Genomic DNA, 9,653 nt, shown 5'->3' with positions numbered 1-9,653 from the left:
TTTTTTTTTTTTCTTTTGGGGGGGGGGGGGGGTTAATTAGCAGTAGACCTAAAATATTTGTGGTCAAAATAAAAAATTTTGTGGTCAGAGTTTTCCGTAATGAAATGAGTATTCAAAATTTTTGTGGTCAGAGTTTTCCGTAATGAAATAAGTATTCAAGACTCATTTGACCTTCTTTAAATGGTAATATTTTTTACTCTCGCATTTATATGGTTGTGTGGATATTCTAAAGTATACGACGTAAGACAACAGCTGAAATCGGATCAGGTCAAATCTATGGCTAAGTGGAAATGGAAGCCTACAAATGTTTGGACAGGTATGGTTTATAACAATTCATTAGCTTAGTCCAACACTGGTATACATCCAGAAAGGCGTCTATTAGTCCGTAGTGAAACCCATGGTCACTAGAAAAGCTACACCATGGGCATCATGAAGCCAACATTTTGACAAGCTTCAAAGGTCGATCCTTCAAAACTGGTTAGATTGGAATACATGGAGAATTCGGTTCATATCTAACCGTTATAGGGTTAAAAACGTCATCATAAAATCGAGGATAGCTCAGTTGGTAGAACGTCCGCTTGGTGAGCGGTAGATCCAGGGTAAATCCTGGGTCGGGTCACACGTAAAACCTGAAATAGGGAATTCTCAGCGAAGCAGCACTAGATAAAAAAGCAGTGGAAATCCGTCCTGCAACAAGGACGCACAGTACACATGCACTCCCCTTCGTTGTCATATGACTGAAAAATTGTTAAGTACGACGTTAACCTCCTTGCACTCGCTAAAATCAAGGTAAATTATGCTTAATGGACTTACCGTTATGACACAAAATTGAAAGAAAAGACCAGTGCTAAATCTTCACTTGTACATGAGGAATATGGAGAGTCTAAGACTCCTAGCAGAAACAGATCTTTTCTTGAATCTCTGAGTCAAAATTTGTCTGTATGCCTATGAATGTGTACATGTTTGCTTTAATGCGAATAAAGTACTGCATGGGCGTAACGCATAAAAACTGACAAAAGCTCACATCAAAGTACTCCTAAAAGTTGGACAGTTTGATACAGAAGACCACACTACATGTAGAGTAAAGCACTATATACATGTGGGTCTGTGTTGCTGCGACGACAGTATGACAGTTGGCAGAGAGTCACACGTAATCGGTTAAATACAGTCTCTTGTCAGGTAAGGAATTTATTTTAATTGTTAATGTAAATGTTTAAAAATTAGCTACTTGCAATCCCCTAACACCATATGACCTAAGTAGAATTAGGTAAATAAAACATACAGTGATGTTTAAAGCAATTCATTAGACATCACTGGTCTAGAATTACTGAAAATGCTGTAATGTGATCGCATCGATTCAATTTAAAACCTCTGACCACGCGGCTTTTAACTTTGAAACATTATTATCTAATTCAGTTTTGTATTGCGCAATGATAACAAGACGTTATCTACAAAACCGCCATACAATGCAGTTTTGTATTGCGCAATGATAACAAGACGTTATCTACAAAACCGCCATGCAATGTTATCTTGATGATCACCAATAAATTACGTTCACAGAATTATAGCACATTTTAAGAAGTTTTATGCTTTTCATTATCATCTATTAAGATATCTCATTAAGATAATTATTTCACTATTAAGGGTAATTTATTTCAAGAAGAGTTACCCCATCGCAAAATACGAGGAAAACTGAAGCCATGGAGAAAGCGCATCTCACCTATATGTCTGATATCTTGAACATAACAATCCTATTTACTCGAGTTATCAGTGATCAGGCTACGCTAGAAGAACTTCGCTCAGCGATGCTTGATTGAAACAGATTCCTGTTAATTGGACAGCCTAGGTTGAATGATTCACAGTTCCAATGTCTGAAAATGCTAGTTAAATTTCTGAATGTTGTTCTTACTAAAACCTGCGTTAAATTAACCAGTCGCGGTAAGACGTGCAGAAAGGACGTCAACACAATAACTGAACGAAGGAATTCATCGGATCAAGAGTTTCCAAGCAGTAATGAAAAATTGGAAAAAGCGTTGAAGTTATTTATTTATTTATTTGATTGATGTTTTACGCCGTACTCAAGAATATTTCACTTATACGACGGCGGCCAGCATTATGGTTGGTGGAAACCAGGCAAAGCCCGGGGGAAACCCACGACCATCCGCAGGCTGCTAGAAGACCTTCCCACTTACGGCCGGAGAGGAAGCCAGCATGAACTGGACATGAACTCACAGCGACCGCATTGGTGAGAGACTCCTGGGTCATTGCCCTGCGCTAGCGCGCTAACCAACCGTTGAACAGTTACACTGCATGTCAATTAACAAGCGAACGTATGCTAATACTCGACAAATGACAATCTCGACAATCTCTGCCTGTCAACAACGTCAGAACAACTGTGGCATAATATCAGTGATGATTTTGTAGATCCTCTCTCTATGTTGGGTCAATATCCATTCATAGAGATTGTGAAATTTATATTTCATATCCCGATGTCGCTTTCCAGGTGTGATTAGAAGAGACAATGGGAGTCCGTTTATTTTCCACGGATTTGCACAATATGCAAAACTGGCCGGATTCGATCAAAAGCAAGTGGATCTTAATTTGTGGCCTCGTACCTTACAAGCGATATCGTTGTATTTCGACGAGTCTTTGAAAGCCATGAGTACATAAGTGGAAAGAAAGGCTGGAAGCATCTAATGTACATTTATATCCGTCCACATGTTATAGCACTCTACCTCATCAATGTTTATTTTTTCATATATTTCATTGGTGTTTTACACCGTACTTTAGAGCATTTCACTTGTACTGTAGCCAGCATTTTGGTGGGAGGAAACTAAACAGAGCCCGGGGCAAGTGCACCACCATCCGCAGGTTGCTGCAGACTTCCCACGTACCTGAGAAGATCTATGAGTACTGTTAGTTTTACTCCGTACCGTCTATCATTTGGATGTGAACCACGCTCTAGATCGTCCACAATCATTAAATGGGAAAATAAGCCCCGCAAAATCACTTGGAAGCGAAATGGTAAGTGATGCTTTACTTCGAAAACGCAACATTGCTCGCCTACAGACGCCAAACGACTATAAGCGACAGTGCATTAATCAAGCACTAGACTGAACAAAAGCCAATCTAAACATCTTTTCAGTCTAAAGCCTTATCATGCGGACGATAACTTAGTTCAATTTGATGAAACGTCAACTCTGGCGATATTTGACAATGTGATTGTTCATGGCCACGTACACATGGCCAGCGACTGTCAGATCGTCAACTATATCGATCAGATCGTCAAATATGGCCACAATCGCAAAATTGAAGGCCATTGATGGCTATAGCAAATATGGAACCGGAACCGGTAAGATGAACGAGCTCGTAACTCAGTGTCATTCACTCAATACAGAAACGAACTAACTTATTTCAGAGATTACCTCTGATATCGACAATGACATCTAATCTATTGTGAAAATTAAAACCTAAAATGGCAATATGGCGGAATTCATGTATTGATCATACCTGATATTTGTGAATCACGAACTTTAATGTATGAATACATTGCTGATAACATATCCTGTGCATATTGTGAATGTACGTTTGGTTCCCATTGTGTTTATCTCGGTTAACTCTATCATTCGTTCATTTTACCAACACTTTTGCTAAACTGTCTATTTTATAGGTCTGTTTTTAGAAAATTATCAGCGACATTTTACTTCACATACACGTACTTCTGTGTCGCGCAACAGGAGAATGTCATCTTAATCATCTACTATCTGCTACGTCGTATAATTATATCAGGTGACTATATCCAGTGTGACCAGACAACTGTTATCTATGCGTGGACGGAAGTGAGTTTACATGTACTTCGTTACGTGGGTGTGAGTGTGGGAATAAGGAGCGGTTTGGAAGGGCATCTTTAATCATGTATTCTTTGTCTCGTGGGTAGTGTAATCCATCAGGGTGACTTCTGACTTCTATCTGCCTCTCCATTTTGTACAGAGATCCGTCGTCAGTTCTATATGGTGGAAAACACATGCCAGCGGCAATTTTTTTTTCTATTAATTTGACTGGTGTTTTATGCCGTACTCCAGAATATTTTATTTATAGCATTTGTTACCTTGAAAGTAAGAGATAGGGTCAGGCCAGTTTATCTTCTAGTGGCATAATGGGAATTCCCCATTTGTGTTCTACATGTGTACATGTAGGTGGCGTATTATCTACACTAGCCCTTGATTAAGTTAAGTGTCCCTGTGCTTCTGGGAAACTGATTCAGTTTAAACTTCGTGTCCTGTGAATAGTATACTCATCATACAAGAGAAGACTTCCCATTAAAACACACGTAAGTGGGAAAGTCTGCCAGCAAACGCCAGCGGATGGTTATGGATTTCCCCTGGCTCTACCCGGTTTCTTCCCACCATTATGCTGGTCGCCGTCGTATAAGTGAAGTCCTTGAGTACGGCGTAAAACACCAATCAAATGAATAAATTAAAACACAATGTCTTTACTGTTTATTTGTGTTGGAAATTGTTTGGCTGTTGGTTGTTGGGTGGTATCTATAGAGATTTAGCCCGTGTGAATTACTTAAAGACTGCAAATAACTTTTAGAATAAATGCCGTTATTTGCACCGGAAGACAATGTCAATATCAAACCCTATAATAGTGTGCTACAATTGCGCTATTTAATGTTACGCACGAGATACTGTAGGTGGTAGAAGCTAACATTCAGTGGTAGGCAATAAACGGTTACAGACCAAATAGTATTATGGTATTACGCATTAGAGTTTTCAACCAATCAGAACAATTCTGAATCATGAAGAAGCTGTATGTACGAATTTGTCTGTCGATGGGAAAAGCTTCATGTTGCTTTCAGCAATAAACTAAATGCATCGTCTTTAAACGACCTGAGATCGATTGAAAATGCCTGCTTCTACGTAGTAATCTATCATATATGTCAATACTGGAAGCGATGTGTGTAAGTGGTGTGCCACAGCCTCTCACATCATTCGTGTCGTATTAAGCAGAGATCATGCCTGCCTCAGGGTTGATCAGAGTACTCTATATAAAGTGAATGAATGTGTACATTTTCACGCAGTGTAGGCAGGCATAGACTAGTTAACGGTAGCGATTTAAAGATTAAAACACTGTTGAAATAATATTAATTAGCTGGTGTTAGAGGCATGTGGGTCAAAGGGCCCCTCCATCAATACTGCCCAGAAAACCCAACCCATTGATAATGCCATTGCATTCATTCCGAGGCAAAAATCTAAAGATGTGTATTTTCTAGCATATCTCTTTTTATGTTCTCTTAAAGGCGACCATAATTTTGTGTGGTCATTGCATGCAATTAAAATTATCTATATACATCAAATTGTCATTGTATATTCTTATGTTATACTTACCAACTGGGAACAGTAATGACAAACAGGATGCAGTTCAAAATGCAAAGTTTGCGACGGATTTATTTTTTACAGTTCCTAAATATTGTACAAATCATATGTGAAATTTTAAATACGGTACATGGATTGCGACCCAAAAACAGTGTAACGCTCGGTCGTTTTGACTTTTTTTTTTGAAAGTGCTGTTGTCGAGTGCTAAACATGTAGCACATGTATTGTGGCAAATAATTTAGACGAAGACCAGTGACAGACAAACAGCGTCATCTGTAATATAACAAAGCAAATAATAGCCGTGTACAAGTAGTTTTGCTTTTAATCGATGTTGTTCAGTATAAATAGATTTGGCATCAGAAATCCTGCACTATATTAACACATACATCAGAAACCCGGCATTATACTAACACATACATCAGAATTCTGGTACAATATTAACACATACATCAGACATCCGGTACTATATTAACACATACATCAGAAACCCGGCATTATACTAACACATACATCAGAATTCCGGTACAACATTAACACATACATCAGACATCCGGTACTATATTAACACATACATCAGAAACCCGGCATTATACTAACACATACATCAGAATTCTGGTAAAATATTAACACATACATCAGACATCCGGTACTATATTAACACATACATCAGAAACCTGGCACTATATTGACACATACATCAGAAATCTGCTATTATATTAACACATATACCAGAAATCCGACACTATATTAACACACATACACCAGAAATCCGGCACGCATTAGAAATCGTGCACTATATTAACACTTACATGTAAATCAGAAATCTTGCACTGTATGAACAAGTAGACCCAAAATCCAGGACTATATTATTTTTTGAAAACATATATCAGAAATCCGGCAATACATATCCATACATTCATCAGACTTCCACTGGATACATGGAAAAAAGGGTTTTTTATCGATCTGCGTAGGATTGTGTTGGAACCCCTCGACCAATTAAGTTACTAGGCCATTTATATCGAATGTTGGTGGCTTACGGCTCCCCCAAGTCACACTGTTACTTGTCCTTTGGGCCATCTATTCTCCATTATTTAACCAAGAGCATCTCCAGGCATAGATCACTACATAAGTTTACAGAGGATCGATCGACTGACCTAAATGACTGTGACCTCATTAGGGGAGCAGATCCCGAAACTAGACTGGTGTTATCTCAGACTTTAAATAAATTAAAACAAAACATTATTTTAAAAGTGATCACATCAACACTTCGAATACAAACACCATCCCATGTTTATAAATACATACATACAAATATACATAAATATAGTGTGCCTGAAAAGAGAAATTACACATTGGCGTGAGCTCATACACTGTGAGCATGAATTCTGGGAATCAGGTTGTGGGGGAGAATACATGCTGGGAATCAAAATATAGAGGAGAATGGATGCTGGGAATCAGGCTGTGGAGGAGAATGAATGCTGGGAATCAGGCTGTGGAGGAGAATGGATGCTGGGAATCAGGCTGTGGAGGAGAATGGATGCTGGGAATCAGGCTGTGGAGGAGAATGGTTGCTGAAAATCAGGCTGTGGTGGGGGGGGGGGGGGGGGGCGGATGGGTGCTGGTAATCAGGTTGTGGAGGAGAATGGATGCTGGGAATCAGGCTGTGGAGGAGAATGGTTGCTGAAAATCAGGCTGTGGAGGAGGATGGGTGCTGGGAATCAGGCTGTGGAGGAGAATGGGTGCTGGGGATCAGGCTGTGGAGAAGGATGGGTGCTGGGAATCAGGCTGTGGGGGAGGATGGGTGCTGGGAATCAGGCTGTAGAGGAGAATGGATGCTGGGAATCAGGCTGTGGGGGAGGATGGGTGCTGGGAATCAGGCTGTGGGGGTGAATGGGTGCTTGGGAATCAGGCTGTGGGGGAGGATGGGTGCTGGGAATCAGGCTGTGGGGAAGGATGGGTGCTGGGAATCAGGCTGTAGAGGAGAATGGATGCTGGGAATCAGGCTGTGGGGGAGGATGGGTGCTGGGAATCAGGCTGTGGGGGGAGAATGGATGCTTGGGAATCAGGCTGTGGGGAATAGGAGCTGGGGATCAGGCTGTGGAGGAGAACAAATGCTGGGAATCAGGCTGTGGGGGAAGATGGGTGTTGGGAATCAGGCTGTGGGGGAGAATAGGTTCTGGGGAATAGGCTGTTGAAGAGGATGGGTGCTGGGAATCAGGCTGTGGGGGAGAATAGGTTCTGGGGACTAGGCTGTTGAAGAGGATGGGTGCTGGGAACAGGCTGTGAGGAATAGGAGCTGGGAATCAGGCTCTGGGGGTTCTGGGGATCAGTCTGTGGGGGAGGATGGGTGCTGGGAATCAGGCTGTGGGGGAGAATGGGTGCTGGGAATCAGGCTGTGGGGGAGAATAAATGCTGGGAATCAGGCTGTGGGGGAGAATGGGTGCTTGGAATCAGGCTGTGAGGAAGGATGGGTGCTGGGAATCAGGATATAGAGGATAATGGATGCTGGGAATCAGGCTGTGTTGAATAGGAGCTGGGGATCAGGCTGTGGAGAAAAATGGATGCTGAGAATCAGGCTATATATGAGGATAGATGCTGGGAATCAGGCTGTGGGGGAAGATGGGTGTTGGGAATCAGGCTGTGGGGGAGAATGGATGCTAGGAATCAGGCAATTTAAGAGGATAGATGCTGGGAATCGGGCTGTGGGGGAGAATGGGTGCCGGGAATCAGACTGTGGGGGAGAATAGGTTCTGGGGACTAGGCTGTTAAAGAGGATGGGTGCTGGAAATCAGACTGAGGAGCGGAATGGATGCAGGGAATCAGGTTTTGGAGGAGAATGGATGCTGAGAATCAGGCTGTGGAGGAAAATTAAGGCTGGGAATCAGGCTATTTAGGAGGATAAATGCTGGGAATCAGGCTGTGGAGGAGGATGGGTTCTGGAAATCAGGCTGTTGGGGAGAATAGGTTCTGGGGATTAGGCTGTGGAGGAGAATGGATGCTGGGAATCAGGCTGTGGAGAAAAATGGATGCTGAGAATCAGGCTATATATGAGGATTGATGCTGGGAATCAGGCTGTGGGGGAAGATGGGTGTTGGGAATCAGGCTGTGGGGGAGAATGGATGCTAGGAATCAGGCTATTTAAGAGGATAGATGCTGGGAATCGGGCTGTGGGGGAGAATGGGTGCCGGGAATCAGACTGTGGGGGAGAATAGGTTCTGGGGACTAGGCTGTTAAAGAGGATGGGTGCTGGGAATCAGACTGTGGAGCGGAATGGATGTTGGGAATCAGGCTGTGGGGGAGAATGGATGCTGGGAATCAGGCTGTGGGGGAGAATGGATGCTGGGAATCAGGCTGTGGGGGAGAATGGATGCTGGAAATCAGGCTGTGGGGGAGAATGGATGCTGGGAATCAGACTGTGGAGGAGAATGGATGCTGGGAATCAGGCTGTGGGGGAGAATTGATGCTGGGAATCAGGCTGTGGGCGAGGATGGGTGCTGGGAATCAGGCTGTGGGGGAAGTTGGTTGTTGGGAATCAGGCTGTGGAGGAGGTTGGGTGCTGGGAATCAGGCTGTGGAGGAGGATGGATGCTGAGAATCAGGCTGTGGAGGAGGATGGATGCTGGGAATTAGGCTGTGGAGGAGGATGGATGCTGGGAATTAGGCTGTGGAGGAGGATGGATGCTGGCAATCAGGCTGTGGAGGAGGATGGATGCTGGGAATTAGGCTGTGGAGGAGAATGGGTGCAGGGAATCAGGTTTTTGTTGGATGCTGAGAGTCAGGCTGTGGAGGAGCACAAGTGCTTGGGATTAGACAGCGGTGAAGAATGGGTGATGGTAATCAGGCAGAGTAGAAGAATTTGTGACCCGAAGGCAACGGAAGATGGGTGCTGTGGGTCAGGCAGTAGAGGATTCCTGGTCATTATGCAGCGGGAAAGCACGGGTATCAGGCTTTGCAGAGGAGGACGGCTGCTTAGGATTATTGTGTGAAGGAGCAACGGTGCTGGATATCAGGTTGTGGGAGAGAAAACGGGTGCTGGATATTCTAGGCAGCGAAAAAGCTCTGGTATGTGTGCTGGGGATTGGACAGAGTTAGGCCACGGGTGCTGGGGTGACACCAGATGTGCACGAGTGCTGGGGGTTAAACCGCACAGGAGCATGGGTGCTGGGGATTAGGCAGCGGATTAGCGCGGGTTCTGGGGATCAGGCAGCAGAGGAGCAGGAGCGCACGGGATCAGGCAGCAGAGGAGCAGGAGCGCAAGGGATCAGGCAGCAGAGGA

The sequence above is a fragment of the Liolophura sinensis genome, chromosome 6 (assembly GCF_032854445.1).
Source record: "Liolophura sinensis isolate JHLJ2023 chromosome 6, CUHK_Ljap_v2, whole genome shotgun sequence".
Lineage (NCBI taxonomy): Eukaryota > Metazoa > Mollusca > Polyplacophora > Chitonida > Chitonidae > Liolophura > Liolophura sinensis.
Note: the sequence above shows the minus strand (reverse complement) of the source record.